Source organism: Propithecus coquereli, unplaced genomic scaffold (assembly GCF_000956105.1).
Source record: "Propithecus coquereli isolate 6110/MARCELLA unplaced genomic scaffold, Pcoq_1.0 Scaffold452, whole genome shotgun sequence".
Taxonomy (NCBI): domain Eukaryota; kingdom Metazoa; phylum Chordata; class Mammalia; order Primates; family Indriidae; genus Propithecus; species Propithecus coquereli.
The window spans coordinates 177,799-205,379 of NW_012150308.1; positions in this window are offsets into that span (position 1 = coordinate 177,799).

Below are 27,581 nucleotides of genomic sequence, written 5' to 3' on the forward strand. Positions count from 1 at the left end.
AGAAAATAAAGGTTTCTCTGTTTTTCACTGATACTCATGCACCAATTATTCTAAATGATATCAATACAAAACATTTCTTCATATATTGCTTTTTTCTTTGATAATCCACCGATACACTAAGAAAAATATTTATAAACAAAAATAAGAGTTATCACTAGTGATAAAAGACAATTGTCTAATTAAGAAAAGATTATCATATTAATGTATTGTTTATTTTATGTTTGTTCATTCTTACATTTTGAACAATTATTTACTATATATCTGCTAAATGCATGCCTAGAAATTTATACATGGCCATGATATAACTTCTTTTGTCAAATGAGCCCAACAATAGGAATTCAGGAAAGAGAACCTTCAATACACAGGTGAAATATTGTGCGTTTTATATCTTCGAACTTCATATCAAAAAAACTCATGCTTTTCTATATGTATTTTAAACTTCAATAAATGTGTATTAAAAACTGAAAAGTTTGATTGCATATATAAGAATATCTCATTTTATTGTGTTTTGCTTTATTGCACGGTGCAGATGCTGTATTTTTTTACAAATCAAAGGTTTATGGCAACTTTGTATCAAGCAAGTCTCTTGGTGACATTTTTCCATTTTTCCACCAGCATATGTTCACTTCATGTCTCTGTGTCGTATTTCGGTAATTTTCACAATATGTGAAACTTTTTCATTATTATTATATATGCTACAATGATCTGTGATCATCATATTACCAATCGCATATTACTATTGTAATTGTTTTGGGATACCATGAACTATACTCATACACGATGGCAAACTTAATCAATAAATGTATGTGTGTTCTGACTGCTCTACCCACTAACTCTTCCCCATTTCTCTCCCTTACCTCACTCTAGTCTCCTTATTTCCTAAGATACAACAATGTTGAAATTACACCGATTAACAACCCTACAATCACCTCTAAATATTCAAGTAAAGGAAGAGTCATATAACTCTCTGCTTAAATCAAAAGCTAGAAATGATTAAGCTTAGTGAGAAAAGCATGACGAAAGCCTAGATAGGCCAAAAGCATGCCTCAGCATCAAACAATTAGCCAAGTTGTGAACACACACACACACACACACACACACACACACAAAGTTCTTGAAACAAATTAAAAATGCTTCTCCAGCGAACAAACGAATGATAAAAAAGCAAAACAGCCTTGTTGCTGATACGGAGAAAGTTTTAATGGTCCAGATAGAAGATCAAACCAGATTCCCTTAAGCCAAAGCCTAATCCAGAGCAATGTCCTGACTCTCATCAATTCTATAAAGGTTGAGAGAGGTGAAGAAGTTGCAGAAGAAAAGTTTGAAGCTAATAGAGTTTGATTAATGAAGCTTAAGAAAAGAGGCCACCTCCATAACATAAAAATGCAATGTGAAGCATTAAGGGCTAATATAGAAGCTGCAGCAAATTATCCAGAAGATCTAGCTAAGAAAATTGATGAAGGTAGTTACACTAATCAACAGATTTTCAATGTAGATTAAACATCCTTCTATTGGAAGAAGATGTCATCTAAGACTTTCATAGGTGGAGAGGACAAGTCAATGCCTGGCCTCCAAGTTTCAAAGGACAGGCTAACTTTCTTTTTAGGGGCTAATGTAACTGGTAACTTTAAGTTGAAGGTAGTGCTCAATTACCATTCTGAAAATCATAGAGCCCTTAAGAATTATTCTAAATGTACTCTGTCCATGCTCTATGAATGGAATAACAAAGCCTGGATGAAAGCATGATTTACTGAATTTTTAAAGCCCACTGCTGAGTCCTATTGCTCAGAAAAAAAAAAAAATACTCTTTTCAAAATATTTCTGCTCATTGGCAATTCACCTGGTCATTCAAAAGTTCTGACAGAGATGTACAAGGAGATTAATGTTGTTTTCATATCTGCTAACACAATATCCATTCTACAGCCTGTAGATTAAGGAGTAATTTTGACTTTCAAGTCTTATAATACATAATAAGAAATATATTCTTATAATATATTAAAAGAAATAATATATTATACGAAATTATATTCTTATAAGAAATATATTTTGTTAGGCTATAGCTGTCATAGATAATGATTCTTCTTATGGATCTGGGCAAAGTAAATTGAAAACCTTCTGTAAAGGATTCACCATTCTCTATGCTATGAAGAACATTCATGATTCATGGGAGGAGGTCCAAATATCAACATTAACAGGAGTTTGGATGAAGTTGATTCCAAGCATCATGAATGACTTAGAGGGGTCATTAACTTCATCAGTTGTAAAATTTTGCATTCTTATAAGGTTTCCATTATGTGTTTTTTAAAATTTTGAAAGTTAGTTTTCTTGAGTCACAAAAATTCTAGAATGCATGCAAATTTTTGTAAAAAACAAGCAATTTCCATGAAATAAGTTACCTTTGGATAGTTTCATAAGAAAAATAACAAAAATCCTTTAAAAACATTGTGAAAAGAAAAAAAATTATTTAAAATAAAATGTGAACATTTTTATATATTTGAAATAATGTGGATTGAGGACTTCAAAATGATGGTATCTCTTTTGCTCTTTATAATCCTTATAAAATATCCCGAGCAAAAGTTCTACAACTTTATATAATCATTACAAACTTTTTATTTGAGAATTGGAAGAGAAATTTTGTGTTTCAGTGCCCAGCATTTGTGCCAAAGTTGAAAATAATGTTGGACTATTTACTATTATATTAATATTTTATTTTATTGTGACTTATGTATTGATGTCATCCTTTTATTTATTCTTTCTTTAAATATTAGAAGGAATGACATAAATTCCAGAAAAATAGGACCTGAAAAATTATACAATGCATAATATCTAATGTAATCTAACATGGTATCTGTATAGACACATTAGAAATATTTTGTTCATACATTGTGCATGACAATTCAGTGAGCCACTTCAGAAAATAAACATTTCTTAAACAGAATAAAGCATTGATTTAATTGTATAGAAAAACTCTAAAGTAATGTAAATGACAGAAAAAAGATATTAAATTAGGTAAAATTTTGTAGAAGCCAGGAAGATCTATTAAACCATAATTGCCACCTAATAAATTATGAAAATAATTTTGATTTACAGTAAAATTTCATATAACTGATATGCTTTACTCTTTACAAGGGTAATTTTACTATAAAAGGAGGAAAGATAAGTGTATGTTAAAAACTAAAATTTATCAATTTTTTTAAATCTCTACCTTTTTCCACTGTTGAATTTTATTTTTTTAATTAAGTCCACACCTATAAGTTAACAGGACTGTGAATATCGTAAAACTTCCCAAGGGTTTTGCATAAAGAACCAAGTAAACGTAATGTATGTATTATATATAGTTCTTTTTTAAGTGTGAGATATTAATAGAAAGAAAGAAAAGAAAGAAAGAAAGAAAGAAGAAAGAAAGAAAGAAAGAAAGAAAGAAAGAAAGAAAGAAAGAAAGAAAGAAAGAGAGAGAAAAAGAAAAGGAAGGAAGGAAGGAAGGAAGGAAAGAAAGAAAGAAAGAAAGAGAAAAGGAAGAAGAAAAATGGGGGAAGGAAGGGAGGGAGGAATGAAGGAATGAAAGAAGAGAAAAAGAAAGATAATTTAATTAAATTGGAAAAATGAGTAGAATTTGCCAATGGTTCATGAGGCTTCTGGGCTCACCCCTAGACACCTGGCAAATGTGGGCGTAGGCTATGAAACTGCCTTTCTTACAACTTCTTAAGTTCTGCTGGTTCTGCTGGTTCTGCTGTTCTGAACAACCTGCCCCAAGTCAAAGTGTCCTCTATAGCTGCGTTCCCCACCCCGGGGGCCTGTTAAGAACCCGGATGCAGAGCAGGAAGCGAGCCACTGGCAAGCAAAGGAAGCTTCATATGCATTTACAACAGCTCCCCATCACGTGCATTGCTGCATAAACCCCGCCTCCTGTCAGATCAGCAGCAGCATTAGATTCTCACAGGAGCAGGAACCCTACTGTAAACTGCGCATGCGTGGGATCTAGGCAGTGCACTGTTTATGAGAATCTAATGCCTGAGGTGGAGCTGAGGCCATGATGCTAGCCCTGGGAAGTGGCTGCAAATACAAATTATCATTAGCAGAGAGGTTTGACTGAACAATAAATGGAACACACTTGAATTATCCCAAAACCATTCCGCTTTCCCCAGTCCGAAGAAAAATTGTCTTCCATGAAACCAGTCCCTGGTGCCAAAAAGTTCGGGGATTGCTGCTCTATATAGAACAGCAACTTCGGCATTCCCTGAGAAATTCTTAAAAATGCAGACTCTCAGATCAGCCCAGTCTTATTAAACCCGATTTTAACAAGATTCCCAGGTGATTTACGTGTAAATTATATTTTGAGAAGCGCAGTACTAGATCATAAGAATATGGACATTTCTTTATGAAGGATACAAATATGATATATAACAAAATTAACTATAGAGATCTACTATAGCCCTGTAGGAGATATTTTGTGATCAGTAACATGAAACGAGGAAAAACAAGTTGAAATAGTTTACTTTATGTGACATGAATAAAATGCAAAAATAGAAATAAAAAGATTACAGGAATTAGTAAAAACACTGAAGACAAGATGATTTATTGTATAGCTGAATAATATATGATTATTGGATTAGATGAAATATTGAGATATTTTGCTTCTTGCTGCCTATTTTCATTTCTAATTGGAAAAATTATAGCCTTAAACACTATTACGATAAATATTAACTATACTGGCAATTAAAAAATTAGTGTTTCAGAGAAATAACACTATAGATGCCCAGATTCTGTTAAAAAAATAGGCCCTGTGTTTATTAAAATCTGTTAGTAAAATCCAGGGTAACCCCTCACGCTGTCATTCAATATAAAGGAAGGAGTTTTCTGTTTCTTTTCCCATGATTCTTCTTCCTCTAATGGGGTCATTTCTAACTTGTCAATTCAGGTGTCTCATGTCTGCTGAGCATATTTTCTAATGTGTCACAGAAGTGGCAATGTATCTGTCCTTGTCTCATTTCACTGGGTATGAAATATTTAATAATTGACACTTTACACAGTCTGTATTAAATCATTTTGTCAGCAGACTTTCCTTTATTGGGCTCCACGCAATCACAGTTCTTGCTCTCCATGGTTTTAAAAGAAGCAAATCTAAACTGTCATGAGAAACATCACCTTCTTCAATGGTGCAATTGTTAAACAATCGTCCTGTTTGTTCTCTAGTGTGTTTCAAATAACTTGAGAAAGGGGCAACAGTTCCAAAATATCCTGCATTTCTGGAAATAGCAATAGTTTATATTTTGCATTTCTGAAAATAACAATCAATGTGGAAAAGGTAAGTACTGTGATTAGAAGAAAAATGGCTGTTCATTTAGAAGAGTCAAACCCCTTTCTAATTTTATGATCTTGAGCAAGACATTACCTCTGAACCCATTTCTCACCTATAAAATGAACAGATGATGAGCATTAGCTTTCATTCTAGTTCTAACGTTGTATAATTTTATACAATTGACTCATGTTACCTCTTGGAAAATAAAAAAGGCTGTGAAACCTGTTTTATAAATTGTATGTAGGAATTTAAAACAAATGTGAATACTGAACACCTCTTATTTTATTTACTCTGAAGCAATGAGTCCAGTGATGAAATTTGAAACACTGTATGCCCTAATGACATGAGAATATCTGAGCCAGTGAATTTTTTAATATCATTCTAATATCACCACGATAGTAACCACAGAGACAGTTTCTGCCACAATTTCTTGAAAGGCATGGTCATGTTAGCACAGAAACCAACTGGCTAGAATCTGGATATATGACAAATAAATCATGTGAAATAAGGAGAGAAATAAAGGAAAACTCAGAAAACAAAATGAAATTGGATGAAGACTTATGCCTTCTACCTAAGTATTTATGTTCCCATGTTGAAGGGAGGGGGTAAAACCTGGAATTGTAAATGCTTTTAAAAAATATTTTGATTGTCACATCTGTAATCCTAGCACTCTGGGAGGCCGAGGCGGGCAGATTGTTTGAGCTCAGGAGTTCGAGACCAGCCTGAGCAAGAGCGAGACCCCGTCTCTACTAAAAATAGAAAGAAATTAATTGGACAACTAAAAATATATACAAAAAATTAGCCGGGCATGGTGGTGCATGCCTGTAGTCCCAGCTACTCGGGAGGCTGAGGCAGGAGGATCGCTTGAGCCCAGGAGTTTGAGGTTGCTGTGAGCTAGGCTGACGCCACGGCACTCACTCTAGCGAGACTCTGTCTCAAAAAAAAAAAAAAAAAAAAAAATATTTTGGTTGAACAGCACACTTCCAAATAGCATATGGGTAAAAAAAATCTTGGAAGAAATTTTGATTATACTCTGAACAAAATAAAAATGAAAACACAATATCAAAATTTGTAGGATGTAGCCAAAGTGGTGCTTAGAGGGAAATTTATTACATCGAATATGTATATTAGACAAGAAGAAAGATCAAATAGCAATCATCTAAGCTTCCACCTTAGGAAACTAAAAGAAAATTAAATTAAATCCAAGTAAGCAGAAGAAAAGAAATTATAAAAATTAAAACAAAAATCAATGAAACCAAACTCTGGTTCCTTGAAAAGATCAATGAAATTGGTAAGCCTTTAGCCCAAATAACCAAGGAAAAAGAAGACACAAGTTACTAATAATCAAAATTAAAGAGGGGACATCACTAGAGATCCCAAAGATATTTAAAGGATTGTCACGGAATACTAGCAACAACTCTATGCCTACAAATTTGATAACACAGGTGAAATAGACTAATTTCTTGAAACATATAATCTGCCAATATTTATGCAAAAATAAATAGACAATCTGAATAGGCCTACATCTATTAAAGTACTTGAATTAATAACTAATAAACTTCCAAATAGGGAGCACCAGGTCCAGATAGATTTACTGGTGAATTCTACTGAGCATTTTGGGAAGAATTTATATGAATTCTCTATAATATCCCTCAAAAAAACAGAAACAGAGAGAATATTTCCTAACACACACTATGAAACCAGAAATACCTTAATGTCCAAACCAGATAAAGACACTACGAGAAAAATACAGACAAAGATATCTCATGACTATACATACAAATATTCTCAACAAACTATTAACAAATTGAATCCAAAAATATAGGTAAAGAATTATACACCATGAACAAGTATGATTTATCCCAGGCATGCAAGGATGGTTCAACAGTTGGAAATCAATGAATGTAATTCATCACATCAACAGGCTAAAGAAGCAAAATCACATGATCATTTTCTGATCACATGCAGAAAAAAGACTTTATAAAATCCGATATATCTATGATAAAAACTCTAAGTAGGCCGGGCGCGGTGGCTCACGCCTGTAATCCTAGCATTCTGGGAGGCCGAGGCAGGTGGATCGCTCAGGTCAGGAGTTCCAGACCAGCCTGAGCAAGAGTGAGACCCTGTCTCTACTAACAAAATAGAAAGAAATGATCTGGACAACTAAAAATATATATATAAAAAAAAAAATTAGCCAGGCATGGTGGCACATGCCTGTAGTCCCAGCTACTTGGGAGGCTGAGGCAGAAGGATTGCTTGAGCCCAAGAGTTTGAGGTTGCTGTGAGCTATGCTGACACCACGGCACTCCAGCCCAGGCAACAGAGCAAGACTCTGTCTCAAAAACAAAACAAAACAAAACTCTCAGTAAACTAGAAATAGAAGAGAATTTTATTAACTTGGTAAAGAATACCTACATAAAACCTATAGCTGACATCATAATCAATGGTTAGAAACTTGAAGCTTTCCTACTAAGATCAGGAAGAAGGCTAGAATGTTCTCTTTCACCACTGTTTGCAATATTGTACTGGAAGTCCTAGGTAATGCAATAAGACAAGAAAAGGGTGAAAATGTTTACAGATTGTGAAAGAAGAAATAAAATTTTCTTTGTTGGTGAATGACATGGTCATCAGTGTAGAAAATCCAAAAGAATCAACAACAACAAAAACTCTTGGAACTAATATGTGATCATAGCAAGGTAGCAGAATATGAGATTAATATGCAAAAGGCAATTGCTTTTCTATAAACCAGCAAAGAATAAGTGGAATTTGAAATTAAAAACACAATACCATTTATATTTGTAACACCCAAAATGAAATACTTAGATATAAATTTAAGAAAATATATAAAAGATCTATATGAGTAAAAGTATAAAACTGTTGGAAAAAAAAATAAAGGAGAAAAAAATAAATGGAGAGATAGTCCATGTTCATAAATAGAAAGACTCAATATTGTCAAGATTTTGAGAAAACTGTCAATATGTTATAAAGTCTTCCCAACGTGATCTGTAGATTCAATGTAAACCTAATCAAATTACCAGCAAGTAATTTTTGTGGATATTAAAAAATTAATTCTAAGGTTTATATAGAAAGGGAAAAACTCAGAATAGCCAACAAAATGTTGAAAGACAAGAACAAAATTGGATGACTGGCCCTACCCAACCTCAAGATCTACTATAAAGCTACAATAATCAACACAGTATGGTATTGGTGAAAGAGTAGACAAACAAATCAATGGAACAGAATAGAGAGCCCAGAACTATCATACATAAATCTAGTAGTCTACTGATCTTTGACAAAAGTACAAAAGCAATACAATAGAGAAAAGATAACCTTTTTGAGAAATGGCACGGTAACAACTGGACATCTACATGTTAAACAAAAAGGAATTTAGACACAGATCTTACAACCTTCAGAAAAATAAACTCAAAATGGATCACATACCTAAATGTAAAACACAAATCTATAAAAGTCCTAGAAGATAGCATATGAGAAACTCTAAATAACCTTGGATTTATCAATGACTTTTTAGATATGACAACAAAAGTATAATTCATAAAAGAAATAATTGATGAACTTGATTTTATGAAAATTAAAAATTTCTGATCTGTGAAAGACACAATTAACAGAATGGAAAGACAAACCAAACATTGGGAGAAAATATCTGCAAAAGACATATGATAAAGGAGTGTTGTCCAAAATATAAAAAGAACGCTTAGTTCTAACTCAACAAGAAGAAAACATCCTGATTTAAAAATGGGCCAGGGACCTTAAAAGGTCCTTAACATATACAGATAGCAAATAATCATGTGAAAAGATGGTCCACATTATATGTCACCAAGGAAATACAAATTAAAGCAGCAACAAGATATATACACACCTATTAGAATGGCCAAAATCCAGAGCACAGACAACAGCAAATGCTAACAAGGATGTGGAATTCTCATTAACTGCTGGTGAGAATGAAAAATGGTACATTCACTTTGGAAGACAGTTAAACATGCTCTTTCCATGCAATCCAGTAATCATGCCCCTGTTATTTACCCAAAGGAGTTGGAAATTTACGTCTACTCAAAACCTGAACACACATTTTTGTTGGAGATTTATTTATACTTGTCAAAATTTGGAAGCAACCACAATGTCCTTCAGTAGGTGAATAAATTGTTGCACATCCAGACAAAGGGATATTATCTAGTGGTAAAAAGAAATGAGCTATCAAGCCATGAAAAGATATGAAGGAAACTTATATGTGTATTATTAAGTTTTAAAAGCCAATCTGAAGTGATTACATATAGTATGATTCAACTATACAACATTCTGGAAAAGATAATACTTTGGAGATAGTAAAAATATCATTAGTAGCCAGTGGTTAGGTGAGAGGGAGGGAGGGATGAATAGATAGAGCACAGAGCATTTTTAAGGTGGTGAAATTACTTTTTATGATACTATAATGGCGGATGCATATCATTATAAATTTGTCCAAAACCACAAAATATACAATAACGAGTGTGAATCCTATTGTAAACACGAAAGCCACCAAACACAAGAACATTACAAACACATCTTGACATTAACTTTAGCTTTAGAGAAAAGAAGAGAAAACATGAATTTATTGAGATTAAGCTTTTCTTATAGGCAGAATTGGGTGTCAGTGTTAAAACTATGTTCAGTCACAGATAAAATAAAATCAGTTCTCACACAGTTACTTTATATAGTGAAATATGTACTTTCTACAGTACAGTTTTGGTGTTTTTGGTTGAGTGCTTTACCTTCCCATGTGTTAATTTTCTCTCATACTACTTAAGTTAATATTTGTACCTCTCAGCTCAACTTTAATTAACCATGTTTTCAGAATATTGAATGATGTGGTTGTCAAAAGATGGGAAAATATGTTCTTTGTATGCTTCATCTGCATACAGATGACCAAAGCCTTTTTCAAATGCTATTAACTAATATTTTTAAATTACTTACTTCTTTTATTACCTTCTATAAAGATCCAGAGGATAAAATGGTGAGGAGCATTTTTTATGCATTCAAAGTTTATATTAAGTATCCCACATATATATGTATTTATATTTTCATTCATTAAATCATTTAGTAAAATTTACAGATTGCATTATTTACATGATGCAGCAAGTGTAATGGACGGCAGAACATTGTTCCTGCCATCTCAGATCTTGTAATGTAATGAAGGAAAAGAGAATGTCAAAAATTATGTCAAAAATTAAACCAAACAATTCTAGACTCTGTTTAGTTATATGAAGATGTGAGAAGAAAATATGAAATGAAGAATTATTTCTTCCTGGAGAGGAATATATTGAGCTGAGACAAAATAATGAGAAGTCTGAATATGGGAGGTTTGGTCCAAAGCTTACACAATTTAGGATACCCATTTTTTAAAAAGGATACTAAATTATAATTATAAAATTAGGTTCAGAAGGCTAGTGCAATTACAAAGTCTTGAAACATATGTTTCACAATTTCAAGCAACATGAAATATTGTATAAGAAGGCAGGGGTCATATCATGCAGGCTCTTGGTTGTGTAAACATAGATTTCTATAAAAAATTCAGTGGGAAATCATCAATGGGATTAATTATGTGGCTGGTTAACAAATGAGTTAGAAGAAATATAAGAATTCAAGTTCAGTCTGAAGGCTATGGCAGTAAAACAGTGAGGGATGATGGCGGCTTAGTCTGCAATAGCAATGGCAAAGAGCCCAAGGGGGATGGCCACACACCCTGTGGAGATAGTGGTGACAGGACTTGCTAGCAGATCGAATGCAAGAAATAAAGCAAGTGAGGAATTGAGAAAGACTTCTAGGAGTGGTGGCCTTTTTAAGATGGAAAGACCAAAGGACAAATAATTTTGAGAGTTTATTTTAGAGTGTATTGAAGATCCCAGTTGAAAGCCACAACAAAAAGTTAGTATTTCAAAGTGAGAAGTGAAGGCAGGAGACAAAAAGGTAGGAAGTTGAAAATAAAGCGTTGGGAATCATTGTGTAACCCCTACCTTACCCTCTTCCTGACCTTTATACATAGATATAATATTTATGACAAAAATTTGTTGTTGAATAAAACCTAAATTTCAAGCAAAAAGAGGGAAGTTTTTGCCAACTAAGAACTGTGTGAGCTCCCTACCCTATCCAGCCTCCTCTATGCTTCAAAATTATAGGTGTTCATTTGAGTATAACCTAAATGTTTGACTGAGGATTATATTGTGATGCTTGGGGAGGTAAGGCTATGTTATCACCAGGAGGCGTTATTCAGAAAAGACTAGTGTATTCCAAAAGGCTATTCAAAAGGGACATGGACATTTGAAAGGGGTCACTGTCTACCCAGCACATTTTAAAGATCAATAACTTTGCCGAGACGATAGCAATTGGTTTGTGGCATCTATAACTTTCTTCTCTTGTTATGTGGGAAAATCTCTTCATCAGAGTCATCAGTGAGAGATGGTGCCATGTAAGATCAACTGGCAAGATCAACATATGTGATAGTACTATTGCTCAATATATACTTTATGACGTCCCAAAGGAAAGAGAAGATGCTATTCCCAGCTGACATATCAGGTGGCTCATTGCAACCTCAATAATTATTTTATGTGCTCTTAGAGACGCCAATTTTGGAATCATTTCAGTGAATGTTCCTTCATATCTACTGCTATGGTAGATGCTAGCATTAAAGGCACTACACTTAAAGAACTGTAGATTAATGTGGGAAGTATATAAAAAAAAGACAATATATTAAAGAACATAAAATATTATTACAACTAAGCACTTAAGAGTAGGATCCGACCAGAATGGGAGATGAGATCAGGCAAGATTTTTTTGGAAAAAGGAACATCTATTTTGAATCTAGAGAACAGGTTTTAATTAAGGGGCCAAAAAAAGATTAATCATCAGCTGTGCTTGACCATTTCTAACAGTAGCACTCACCTGCTGAATTTATTTCTGGAAGTTGCAAATTGAGGAAAGGCATTCAGTATGGTCAGGTTAAAAAACAAAACAAAACAAAACTATTTTCACTTAACTTTCATCCATGGATAGCATTTTTGTCTTTTGAAGCTATACGAAGCGTGTCTACTTCCTCTCACATAACAGGATTTAAGTTTTCTCTTTCCTAGGCATATTGACCCCGTTTCTTTGGCTATTTTTAAATAATGTGATTTCAGAACATTCACCATCCTAATCACCATAAGCTTGGCACATTCATTGTGTAAAATGTAAAAATATGATCTGTAGAATTAAACATATAATTTAAGCAATATTTAAAACACAAGGAGAGTTAGCACAGGACTATTTTGTTCTTAGAGTATTGAAAACAACTCCCCTAGTAGCTTTAAAATGATGGTTTCCACATAACCCATAATTTGTGCAATCAGACACATTTGTGTTTTATCAAGGGTTTCCATAGTTATCCAGTATGGGAAATTCATTTAGAAGGTGGATTTATTACTCAATAGATTTTATGGCTCCTTTGAAACTATTAATGCCTATTTCAGAAATATGTGTTTTGGCAAACTGTATGACTACAATGAATAGGGCATACACGTTATCAAGGTCTTCATGAAATTTCTTAAGAAACTAATTATGTGTATCTAGCAATAGCAACATCAACACAACAAAAGATCTGGACATATATGTGTTCTTTAAACACCTTAATAGTAAAACCACAGTGTTATAATCTAATTGGCCTTCAAAATAAATTTTAGATTTAGAACAATGTTTCTTAAAAGAGGGTGGGGGGAACAGCTGTGAGGAGAGAGAAGGTATAAAATTGCATAATTTATGGGAACTTTTCAAGCTCCCCACAGACTTAGATCCTGAGATTTTGGCCATGATTGACACTGTGATACTTGACGGGGGTATAGCATATGTGATATTTAAACAGACTTTTTCTGTCAAATCACTGATTATTAATTAATGAAAAGAGTGAGAGAAAATAAATTATAATTGATTTTATTTGCCCAAATTATTTGGCAAAATATTTTTGTTTGTTTATTATGTTTTCTTTTGTTTTAATTTACAAATACACTATACATAGAAGGGGTGTGAGTGATCATGAAATACAGAACAGAGGAAATATAGAAAAGTCCTGATTGAGTATAAAATCAGAACTCTGTCATATGCCTGCCAAGAATGGCTGTCCAAATATTTTTTATGTATACTGGGACTTTCTTGGAAACTTCTACTAAAGGAGTGTCTTTGGAAAATGAACATTTGCGAGGTGATATGAGAGAGACACATTTTCTCAGGACCTCTTGAGATTGTGTGTTCCAGGCTGGTCACACACATTTGGCTCATAATAAACCTCTTTAAATTATTTTACAGAGTTTGGGGCTTTTTTTTCCGTTAACAAGATGACACCCAATGTGGGGCTCAGAAAGGACTCAGGCCCTCCCAGCGGAGTTGCCTGAACTCAGAGCTGGGCACTGGCATGGACCGCGCTTGGGCCTCCCAACTCCAAGCTTCTCCCTGAGTGGAACTGGTAAGTCCACCTGAGCCCCAGACCTCACAATCTTAGTTGACAGTCCAGGTTTATTTCGCACTGTTAGTTCTTTTCCTAGAAAGCTGTTGTTTGGAATCCTAGTTTTGATTTGGAGGTACATTCTAAAAGGTCTTCTCCATTGCTTCTTCCTCCTAAAATTAATCTCAATTGGCTTTTCTGCACACTTGTGAAAGAAGAAACTGAACTATCCTTTTTGCAGATAAATGAGAGCTAAAATGTAAACATTGAAAACTCACTTGAAACTCAAGAAAAAAAAAGGGTAAAAGAGGCTTGTAAAAAAATCAAACTGCCAGAGAAATTGCTTTACCCAAAACTTTGGTCCACAGGCTTTATTAGATTATTGATCAGGGCAACTAAAGTTTAACCGTTAAGCCATGTGAACAAGTTCCAGTTTTGTCAGAAGTAATTTGGATCTAGTCATCTTTTGTAAACTGGTGAGTTTGTTTTACTATCTCATGGTTAAAGTTCTGAGGCAAAAGTTATTGGAACTTTGTGTGAATGTGTTGTTTAGATGGTGTTTTGTGTATGTACATGTATTATATGTTGTATGCACATGGTACCACACCGGCTTATAAATAAGAGAGAATTCATAAATTAATTAAACAAACCCAAATGCTTTTCTAGTTTATGTGAATTTAGTCATCTTTGGTAAATTAGCTGGGCTTTTTTAAAAAGTATTTTTGGTGATATAAAAACAAAAATGTTTTCAAATTGTCAGCATACATTTTTGCCTGGGTTTACTGGTCATTTTTATGTTCTTATGATATCAGAGTTTGACACAAAGATTATAAAACTATAAATCCAGCCAAAACCAAAATGATCTGTGTTTGTGTGATTTTTGATAAGTAAGACCAATTTAACATTGTTGGTTTAATGATAAGAGCCAAATCTCTTAAACTACCAGCAAAAATACTCACGTGTTTAAGTTTCTTACTTAGGTAAAAATACAGGCATGCCTAAAAAAAAAATAAACGTCAGAAAATTAAAATAATTGAAACATCAAGTAAATAAGAGCACACAAATGAAACTCGTGCTTAAAGGTTTATGAAGATACTTTGGCTTTGGTCTCATAATCCTAATTGTAGATGCAGTTTCTTCCACTGACTTCAACGTCTGTGGAAAGATACACATAAAATCTGTTTCTAACTCACTCTTTCTACCATCAGTATTAACAGTACCATTAGGGATTTAAAGCTGCCCTAGGAGCTATAGTTATAAGATCTTAAATTGGAGGATTCAGTTTTCCCTTTGCTCTTCCCCACTCTTGATTTGTCCTATTCTTTATAAGCTAGCCAGTTATGTATACTCTATGTAGCCATAGCAAAGTTTTTACCTAGAAAGAAAATTCCTAAACTGTTAATTTTTGTACAGTAATTTATTTTAAGATGAACAAAGTGATTGTTCTTAGAATCCAACGAAAATCTCAAAGCAATCTTACTCTATGAAAATATTACATGTACCCAAATTTACACTCAAGTTGGAAAATGCCTTGAGACTATTTAGATTCTTTTTAAAATAGTTTAATCTTGATTCCCATGTAAAAATAAAGTTATAACATTGTGTCACTGTTTGAGGTACTAAGGATTGGTGTTGAAGGTTTGTTCAGTCTACAGTCAGGTGGTACCACGTTGATGGGAGTCAGAAAACTACCCCAAAATGAAAGTCTCAGAAGCAAAAGTTCTATGACCTTCCCTTGTCCTTCTGCCTCTCAGTCCCATTCTTCCCTGAGTCTAGCCATAGAAACCACAGTCCCTCCTTCCCAAGGTGGGTCATAAAAGCCAGAACCTCTTTTCCAGAAAGCCAGCCATAAAACCTGACATTTCTCTATGTAAACATTGGCCATAAATTATCTGACCGACTTTGCTTGTAAGATCCCCATTTAAGGAAAGGCCCTGGCCCACACCCAGAAGGGAGAAATGCATGCGCACAGAGGCCAAATAGGATCTAGACAGAAAGGCCTTGATGGGTTCCCCCACCCAGCCCATTAGCATTAGATCATATCCTTTTTGCCCGATTATATTTCTACACAGCTTTCCATACTTCGTTGAACCTATGCAAAACAATGGACAATTTCCTCTGTATCTTTGAGTTTTCATTTGAAAGCTCCTATGGATACATGTTAAAATAAATTTGTAATTTTTCTACCTATTAAAAAAAGGGTGATATAAGGAAACTTGCAATGGAGTGAACATAGCCACATCTTATTAGCAGGACTGGAGGAGGCAGGGATTATTGTAGCTACTCTACTTTAACCTCTGAATTATCCTTATCCCTTTTGTTTTAAACAAGGGCAATGTCTCTCAGTTCCTAGAGAAAACGTAAGCTGTCAAATTGGAATTCTCTAGGCCTTTTGTTGGGAAACTCATAAATGCTCATGCATCATCCACCCCTACATAATTTCCTATTACCAAAAAAAAAAATGTTATTTTCTATTTAAGATTAATTTTTCCACTTGCTCTCTGAATTCCAACTCTTCTGGGTTTCTTAGACACTATGCTCCATGGACTGCCCCATGTACTATGTCACAAAGTATTTAAATGAATAAATGAATATAACCATGTAGAAGATGTTCACGCTCAATTTCGCATGCCTAAAAGCCCTGCTTTTAGTTCCTAGAGCCTTATTTGTATTGTTTATTCAAATTAAGTATTTAAATCTTAGAAGGGAAAACATATTAACATATGCTACCTATGCACATTATTGTTTTATGCAAATAGATGAAAGTACTTCGCAGTCACACTATCTTGAATTTTTTGATGGAAGATGCTTTTTATATAATCAGTCTCTAGTGCCTCTTTTGAAAGAGAAGAGGATTTCTCTCAACCTCCAACTTTCCAAGTGGCTCTTTTTTTTTGCCTTATGGAATGGATAATAACTCAGGAGACATCAGCTGAGAGCCTTGGCCTTCCAGGTTGCTGGGGAAGAATAACAATGGTCCTCACAGAATGATTTACCTATATTATGTGGTCTGGTGCACAGGAAACAAAACAAAACAAAACAAAGCAAAAAACTCCGCTTACTCTCACCTGACTCTACTTAATTCATTCAAAGAGACCAGATCAGTTAGAAGGGCTATGTGGGTGAGGAAATGCATATCCATAGTCCTGTAGCAGGTCTGTGCCACTGAAGAAGAAAAGTAAAAACTCTCCCTTGTTTCTGGACCATCCATGCAACAAGAACAACAACAGAAACAAGAAAGAACAAAAATCAAGGACTTTAGCTATTAATTAACATAAGTAAGGTTTTCTATTGTGTGGTACGTGTTATTATTTCAGTTTTGTTTTTTTTTTAAAGCCATATTTGAAATCTCATAAAAGAAAGAAATAATGCTAGTATATTTTGTCTTTTGCAAATGGATAGTTAAAATATTTTTTCTCAAAAATTTTTGTAGCCCCTATGGGCAGATTCCAACTTGATAAATTCTAATTAAGTTTTTTTTTTTTTTAAAAAATCCCTTATTTATACACATTTAGCATCATTGAGGAGTTTAATTTCAAGCTAGAGAGCAAGCTAGAAAGCTAACTCTGAATAAACAAATTCTCAAGGAATGAAGCAGATATAGATAAAGTTTATTAATGTAATAGATAGTTCTAAGTGTTTTTTTTTATTATTATTCCAGGGTTTTGTGAGGGTACAAACATTATAGTTACACTTTATATCTTTGCCTCACCCAAATGCTAAGTGTTTGTTTTTAAAGTATCTTTTTCCCCCTTTCTTTTGATTTTACTCCATATTATTTTGGAGTCCACAATTGCTTTTGAAATTTGATTTTTAGGAAAAAACAAAAATATCTTTTTTAAAGCATTTTTAGAGAACATTGTGGAAGATTTCAAAATGGGCAAGAGATTATGGGTGCTGTCTAGCAAACTGTTCTCTGATTCTATAGGGGTATGCATCTTCGATTGTCTTCTAGTGGGCTACTTTGTAACTCTGTAAGTTACTAATAGAAATGCAAAAGATTCTTGTCCATAAAATATAAATAGAATTTATCTGGGAGAAATGTAATTTATTTTAGCTCTGCAGTAAGATTACTCCAACTATTATATGTGACTGCCCTGTAGAATATAAACCAATTTTTGATCTATTAGCAAAACTATGTCAACATAACTAATTGCTTGTATGCAGATATATGTTTTACAGATTTTCCTTCGAGCCTGCTGTACCCCCTTATTTTTTCCTTAATTAATTAGCTAAAGAAATTTCCATTGGTATAAGCATTATGATTTTACTTTTTTGAAAATTTTACTTTACCAGTATGCAAATAATAAATGTTAAGAACATAAATTTTTTATTGTATACTAATAGGTATATACATTTATGGTAAATTTATTGATTAAGTAATACATGAGTAGAATTCAAGTTTATGGTTATGAAACTATATTTTTATACCCTGATAAATATTATATCACTCATCCCTGTGAATAGTGCAGGGAATAATGGAATTATTGTAATCACTGCCAGTTGTATTTCAAAAATGAAGTAATAGAGATGACTATATACAAAGACTACTTTGGATGGTTTGTATTTACTGGTGTGATTTAATTCTTTTACACATATGGTGAATTATTTACATGTATCAGAATTGTCTTTGCCATAATATTGATGACTCAAGATCTGAAAAAAAATTTTGAAAGAAAGTATGAAACAGTGTGTCAAAGAGACTCAAAGTGAAGTTGCAAAATTAGTAATTGAAAGTGTTCCTTTTCTGAGTAATAATTCTTTAAACATTATAAACTATCTTCTATACCCATTGGATAGTTATTCAGTTAGAGTCAATTCCACCTAGGTACTGGCCTAGGTATTTTTTATTATTACATATTCATATCTTGATCTGCTGAGGATAAAACTCCACCATGTGGAAGGGCAAATTTCTCAAAATAACGTACTTCTTTAGGTCAAACTTTTACATCTAATTTTTCATACCCTAAAACTAAAATCTTCCTGTGTCGAAGTTAAAGCCCTCCCTTTTGTAGACCCATGGACCATCTTCCCGCAAGCTTTTCCTTGAAGAACCACTCAGGGCTACAGTGGTGGGGCTTCCACTAATATTTTCCTCTATTGAGTCACCACTTTATGGTAATGTAAGTTATATGGAAGGTATTTCTTCCTCTTGTTAGTGTGAAGGTCTAAAAGTTAAGATCTGGAAACTCTTCTGTAAAATCTAGAATTCCTTCTCTGAAGTTTTTCCACATTAAGTAGGTATCAACTGCTACCCTAAAGATCACTGAAGAGTGGATTTTTTTCTTTTATTTTTGTAATATATTTTAACCAACAAAATGTCATCACTGTGACATATTTAGAATAGTGAAGGAAAATGACCAAAATGTGATGTTTGTTCATTTTTATTCATAACTTTCCTTAAGGAAGTATAACTCATAGTGTGTTTCATAGGCCAGAGTATCGACATCACCTGAGATCTTGTTAGATGTACAAATTATTGGGTCCCTAGATTCTAAATTCAATTCTTTAGACCTATTGAATCCAAATGTCTGGAATTGGTCCCAGGAATCTGGATTTTAGCAGGCTCTAGTTACGTATTATCATATTAAAGTTCAAGAAGCACTGCCTTAGAGCACCTGGCAATCTTGTTAAAATGCAAGTTTTAATGCAGTAAATCTGAGACTAAGGCCCAAGATCATTTCTAACTAGCTCCTGGGTGGTTGGTTTATGGACCTCATTTTGAATAGCAAGATCCTATGAAATCGTAGTGCATATTAAAAATTAATCTTATCCTGGCCACTGCCTTAAATCTGCTTATTTGCTATGTGTGTATTTGTATGTTAAAACTAAGAAAATCCATAAAACTCAGTGTTCATTTTGGTATAAAGACCCAGAAATCTGTAAAAAACCTAGCTGGGAAATGATTGAAAACCTGTAAGTAGAGTTTGCTTAAAATATAAAACCTTATACATTGAATGATGGGCTATTTGAAGTATATCTTTATCAATAAGAACATGAGAAGTATTGTCAGATGAGTAAGATTGAAATGTGTATTTTACGAAGTACACTGCCTCACAACCCTGTTTCTAAAGCAAAACTCCCATTTTGATGCATATGCATTGGACCACTGTCGCCACCTGCCACATCAAATTGCCTGCAACGATGTTAGCATGCGATTGTTGATTTACTACGGCTATCAGCAGCTCAATTTCCAATGAGGTAGCACTACCCTAACCTTTGCTGTTGGTGATTTAGACTTTCTCTTTTCCTTTCTGTTTTGTTAATTCAAACAGTGCCTAGATGGGTTGTCATAGCATGTATTTGCCCTCCACTGTCACGTAATAGTTCTAGCTCATCCAAACAGCTTACATCTCTTTCCGGATTCTCACCTCCCACTTGCAGGATGTACTGGTGACCTTAGCTTCATTGGTATTCTGTAAATGTCAGAGATATGCTTGCCTCAGCCGCCTGGGCCCTGGTGAGCAGGTGGAAAAATGACCAGTTGAAAATGAGTTGTTAAGACCACTACAGTGAAAAGATTGATGCAATTAATTTTTCATTATGCACAGTGTCTGCGGATTCTAATCAGTTTGGATTGTTCCTCCTCTGAAGCACAAATAAAATGCAAATGGATTTGGAATGAAAGGGGGCATTCTTTATGGTATAGACTTTCCAAAGCTGTAAAATGGCTCAGAACTAATCTGTGGTGTTAGAAATATTTTATGAATTAGGCCCTGGCAGGCTAATGTAAGTTCTGTGTGGAAAATCCAAGCTGTAGCAATTGCATGACACTGCTTGAGAGGTAGATTTCAAGGGCACAGACAACAAATAGGAATGAACCTTGAGGTAAACCTTACTACATTAAAAAGGGAGGTGGAAGGAGCAGGAAATTTCTATTTGCTAAAATAATCATGTAAATTAATATGGTATAAATAACCCAAAATCTAGCATTTTGTATATAGGTTTAATAATCCATGCAACTAGCTCGCTAAAACAGGAATATAGATTTAGAATTTTTTTAAAGTTTTATGATACATTGTTTTCCCCTCTGTTACACAGTCTAGTAAAATTTACTATTGCGGATATAGCAGCAATGTATCATGAGTTATCATGGGCAGTTCAAATTTAAAATGTAAATATGCTTAAAATAATACCAAATATCCCATTTTTTAAAAAAATATAGGCCATTCGAGATATGAAACAAATGAATGACAATCTTTTATTGTTAGGAATGACTATCCAACCATGTTTTCACTTATTTCAGTAAATAAATACTGCCTTTATTAAGTTATATATTTACATTGTCTAGATGACATATTTCCTAATATAGAGATATAATTTAAAAATTAATCTTGAAAAACCTTTTCTACCATGAACAACAAAATAGCAGACTACTCTTTAGTCTCCTGCTTCTGTGCAACTTGCGTTCTGAAATTAAAGCCTTGTTCCTTTTTAAGGATGTTTAGTTCATACAACAAAACTATACATTGCAATTTCTCCTAAGACATGTAATGAGGAATTAAATCATGCCTGGAGTAAAGTTATCCTTTGAAGTGTGATCTAAATTTGAGATTGCATTTTTATATATGACTTCTAAAAAGTTTTTTACAACGTTATTTTGTGCCATTCCGTAGGAACAAGCAGTTGAAATTGCTACTTTCCACAGTAGAGTACATCTTGACATGAGAGTCTCAGACAACCTTATTTATACATACCTTTCATAGAGAAGGTATTATTTATAATGGCTTTGCGATGCTTTCATACAAAATTGACTTGCCTTAGAAGATAGCAAATGTGTTGATAATTATAAAGGTTCAATACGTGAAGATATATGGTTTTTTAAAAAAACTATTAGTAGATGTATACATTTTAAACCTTTCTCAAGCCTCTCTTTAACACCAGATTAATCTATGACAAATCTTTATTGAGTGCACTCAAGGTATGTAAGATACAAAGAGCAGAAACCTGATATCTCAATTGTCCTCACTAAACCTTTATTCTGGGCCTTAGCATTTTTGCCTAAACCCTCCGCCCTAAAGTTTACCAGTAGAGAATGCCTTTGTTTTTTTTTTTCTTCTTTTTTTTTTCTGCTTCTATTGAATTCTCACCCCATTTTATATACTCAGTTGAGCAAAGCAAAACAACATAAAGATCCAATTACGACAATGAAAGATCTGTTACTTCCGCTCCCTTTTATTTGTATTAAAAATATTTGGTAATTCAACTCTATAATACTTTCTCATTTATGGGCAATACGGATAGGTAGAATTCATGGAGACCTTCTGTCTACTTTAAATATTACCCCTTTCTGATCACCTCCCCATCCTTCAAACACTAGAAGAAAATGGTTCAGTAAATTTTCATTCAGCTTCTGAAATCACATATTTCTATTCTAAAAACTTCAAAATTATTCACTACACTTAATTCTTCTATAATGCAAACACCATGCCAGGATTCTATGAGGAATAGAGTATAATATTCCTCTTAGTGAACTCATATTCTATTTGGAAAGATGTATATCTATGTAAATAATTTAAAAATATGGTATATGTTATAAAATAGAAACATACAAAGTGTTATAGACACATGGGGGAGGGAATTTTGTCTACTTGGAGTAGATTCTATTTAAGCAGAACCCAGGAAAAGGAGTAGGTCAAAAAAATAATTCAGTTTTAAAAAAGAGAGATATCAGGTAGAGATGACTGATTGAACCAAGGCTCGTGTGGTTTTAAAGTGACATCATCCGGGAAATAAAATCCAGTGGCATCAGTTGGTTTGGGTGCCAGAGGTAAGTAAGAAACGAGGCAATATAGTTAGAAAGGTAATTTGGCCAAATTGTATAGTATTTAGCTTGTCATGCTCATAATGCCTTTATATTTTTTTTGTTGAGCAGAAAGTATTAAGTAAAAACTCAAATACTTACAAAGGCATCAGGTGACCCCAAAGAAGGAAGGAGGTTAAATGGGGACTTTATCGAACTGGAGAGTACACACCACAAACAAGGGGACCTGAGGTCACTCTACTCTGGAGGATTCTTACTGTAAGATTTTGAATGGGATTTAAGAGATCTCTAGTTCTCTTACAGAATAGTTGGAATAGTTGGAAATTGGCTTTCCAAGGATTTTCAGCTCAAGATGCTGTAACATCTCTTGATTTAAATTTGGAAGTTATGAATGCCTTAAAAAAAGTATCTAGCTTCCTTAGTTAATGATGACCTATGAAAACTAGTAAATAGGGAGATAAATACTATGACTGCATTGGTGCTGTGAGTGAAGGAAATAATGCTATTCTACCATCTATCTCAATCGTGATCTGAAGAGTAGTTTGAAGGGAAAATAATATAGAAATAGGAATTCTGTAGAAATGTCCTAGAGATAGTAGGACAACAGAAAATGGCGAATTATTTGGAATCAGTATTTTAGGAATCAATGTTTTCTCTACTATTGACTAAACTTGAATAAATACTGATACTGGAGTACGAGAGAGTTCACACCTGGCAGTCTAATAAGTCAAAATTTTATTTCCCATTTTTATTTTAGGAAACGGAGGTAAAGAGAGGTTGAATAATTTTTTCAAGGTAACACATCTGGTAAGAGGCAAAGTCAATATTAAATCCACATCTGGTTTCAGAGCCTTAGCCCTTATACACTATATTTTAGTGAATCTTAAGTAGTAACAGATCAGTTCCCAAAGACTAAAGGTGTTATGTTTTAATTATGCTCCTGTAAGGTCATAGTGAGCCTTTCAGGTGAAGATGTCCAATTAGTACTTGAAAGAACAGGTCTGGTGATATAGAGTTTAGAAATTTCAAATCTGGGTGTCGAATGCATGGAAATGAATGTGATCAATGGTAGGAAGGGAGGGAGGAATGGAGGGGGAGGGAGAGATTGAGAGTGGGAGGAAGAGAGAAAGAATGGCTGAACACACTAGGAAATACTAAACTTCATAAAGTAGACATGCAGAAAATAAAGATCCAATAAAAGGCTAAGATCCAGTAAAGATCAAATAAAATGACTAAGAGTAAAACAAAAATTAGAAGAATCAGAAAAGGGAGCCATCGCACAAGTTCAGAGAGGAAAGAGATCCCACAAAGATAAGGTCAAGTTTGTTAAGCAAAAGTATTTTCAAGACAGAGAGTCTTGAAGCTAGAAATAGAAAGGTCTTTGATGACATCAGCGAACTCGAGTGAAAGAAGAAAGTAATATATAACTAAATGAAATTATCATGTAGAATCATGTGTGTGCATTCTCATAACTTATTCAAAAACATTCTAAACTAGGGGTTCATAGTGAGGTGGTATTACTCTACAAAGTGCTTTAGAACATCGTGAAGAATTCTTTTCTTGATTGTCACAAAAGCAGCAAGTGACTGCTGACATTCATTGGACAGAGGCCATGGATGCTAGATAACTTATAATGAACAAGAAAAAAAAAAAGAGTCCTAAATTGAAGATACTTTCAAATGTCTCCCTTATATTCAAGTAGGTAAAGTAATATGTATATAATTATGTGAGCCAAGATCCCAATAGTGTTTTATATTTAACTAAAACCACTACCATATAAGCTGAGTTTATATTTTTTTTAGCAGGTTAGGATATATAGATTTTTTTTTTCCAGAAATGCGACTCCTATGTGACCCAAGGTAAAGATTGTATCTCGTTTTATTTAGAAAATTGAAAATTGTACACATTTCAGAAAATCATATCACTGATAGCAATGCTGATTGTCTGTGCTATTAGAACTGATGATACAATAGAATTTCATCAGTTCATTTGCAACTGTTTCGTTATTGGAGATCATACATACAGATGCAAATAGCTTTGTACTTCATTACACTTTCCAGTGTGGGCATGCTCAAGAATTTGGAATCTATAAAAAAAAATATATATATATATATATGTATATACACACATATATAAAATTAAACTATTTTCATTGTATTTTACAATTGATTCACATTAGGACATTATATTGATTGTGTTAATTATGCCTGAATATTGACTTTATTAGCATATTTTTTTTAAAGTTCAGGAGAGGAAAGGGAATATCAAAACATACTTGTTATAAAAAATGAGAGTGTTGGATCTGATAGAGTTGAGAATCATTTTTATATCTATACAAATTAGCTGCATGATATAATCTAGTTTGCAAGAATCATTAAGGAAATTCATTATATAAGGGAATTTATTTGAATGAAGGTGGAAGAGAATCTGCCATTAGGTATCTTTCTGGGTGGAGAAATGAAATAAAAGGATCTTTTCATCATTTTAAGTCTCTCATTAGATCCTAAAGTCTGCCTTATTCCCTCTGCAAGTGGTAGGTAGCAGAGTGTCATAAAATTGTGTAATAGGACTCTTTATTTCACAATAAATGGACTTTTCATATACATAAACTCAGAGCCCCTGGCAGTACATATATGCACACAAACACACACACACACACACACACATATTTATATACTTATGCATTACCCAAGTTAAATGTCATCTTGTGTCTTGTTACTAATAGTATAGTCCGTGGGAAGGACATCAATATCACCTGGGTGCTTGTTAGAACTGTAGAATCTCAGCTCCATTACAGACCAATGGAATCAGAATTTGAATTTTAACAAGACACCCAGGTAACTTGTGTGCAAATTTAAGTTTGAGAGGAGCTGTTCTACTTCATATTTTGTTTGTACAAATAGCTACATGTTTACATACATTTTTACAATTACTGAAAATAAATACTAATCTAATTCTCTTACAAGTGGGGATCCCCCCAGTTGTGATACAATACATTAGCAAAAGTTACATATTTTGTGATCAGAATTCAGAGTTTGTTTTGCTTCAGCTTACCACCCAAATAAGCGGTGTGAAGGAAATAGGATATAAATGTTCAAAATAAATAAGAAGAAACTTCCAGGAGGAGAATGGACAGAGTTTCTATTCCAGATCTGAAAGATTGATGTGTATAGTTTCCTAAAATTGTTCTGCTTGAGGGTGTGCTTGCAACTTGAGATCATACCAGTTCTCCTTTTCCATATAACTTTTTACCATTGACTTAAAAAAAATCATAAGACAGACATCCTGCTCAACCATTCCAAATCTTACACGCTGAGGTGTAAAAAGGTCACGGGCATCAAATAAGGTGTAGTATAAAGTTTGATGTCTGAGAAGGTCTTTTTAGTGAAGGTATGATTACCTGACAGTAAAGTTTAATATCTTTCCATTTTTATATGCATTTCTGTAAAGGGAAAATCATGGCATTTGAAATTAGCTAATTTTGGATGTTAGAATTCAGATGTATTATTATTGTAGAGTGAGGTGGTAAGGGTGATGACAGTTTCTGGTTAATGAACCTTTCTTATTATTTAAACTTAAATTTAATAATTTTATAATTAAAAGGAGGGATCATAAAATTTCTAAAATATGCCATTTACAATTTTGGGGGAATTGTGTTGGTAGTGTATTGTTAATTGTGTTGATAGTTTTAAGTCCATAAAAAGTTGGCTTTCACCGAGTAATCTGGATGACTAATCATCACTTGAAAAGTCTTGAGAAAACTTTTTCTTTTTTTTTTTTTTTTTGGTCTACTTAGCACAAACCAGAACCAGCAGAAGCCAGAAACTGAGAAGTTACATGACTCGAAGGGCTGGAAAACAAATCCCCTTTCAATTAAGATGCTTTTAATAAAACTGAAGGAGAACCTAATCGAGTTGAAATACATCAAATAATTAGATGATAGATCACAGTGTTAAAGGTAGCATATGACTCAGAAGAAAGTTCAACAATTAGCATTGCTATAACCAAATTCATTCCATTCTCTTCTTACTCTCATGAAGATTTCTTAGGGTTTACATCTACGGAAAGACAAAATAGGAAAAGATTGAAAGCTGAAAAGAGTCTCCTTCTATTATAGTCATTCTTATTCACTGATAAACTTAAGAAAAATATGTGCGTACGCATACGTATATATATATATATGTATGTATATTTATCAATCTAAAACTGTGCAAGGACATATTTGAGGAAATTATTGTCAAGCACATAGAAGTAAAATTATTTTTAGACTATTGCTGTAAGAGGTAAACATATACGTGAGTGAGTGGTAGCAACATCCCAATGCCACCCTAGTTTCTCGAGCTCACATGCCTACTGTTTGGTTGTTAATAAAGCCCAGGTGGAAGGAAGATGCACTGGGATGGAAAGGCTACAGCCTTGGTAACCTGCCTGGCAAGTTGCTAGTTTGGGCAGGAGCCACATTAGGACACAATGGTTCTCATACGACCCTCCCATCCGTATGAAGAGTAAGTGTATCACAGTTATACACCTGGCTGTTTTACTTCATGTGCAACATTGCACCTACGTCAAGGCTGATGTTTTACAAAAAAATCTCAAAATGAGTATTGACTATTTTAGATCGATTTTTCATGATTATTATTTTAAAGGTAATCAATTGACATCATCCATGACAATTTCGCTCTGTGGCTATCTAATTAAACTTTACTACGCGGTAGACTACAGACACAATCATTTTTTATACAGATATTACTTGGAAAGAACATTGATACTAATTAAAGTATATCATCACTTAAAAAATTCAGATGAATATGGAAATTATGTGGTTTTTAAAAATCAGTAAAATTGCAGTAGTCATAGTAAGATGAAACAGATACTTGAAATTAAGATGCAATTATCTCATCTTAAATTGCAAATAATATATGACATATAGTAGAATGGGAATTTTTGAAAGAAGAAAAGCTGAGAGATTCAAAAGTGAATCATAATAGTAGTCAGGAACCATATAATACTTAATGGTGTGAAAATGGGAAAATGAGATAGTCACGAATCCTGGG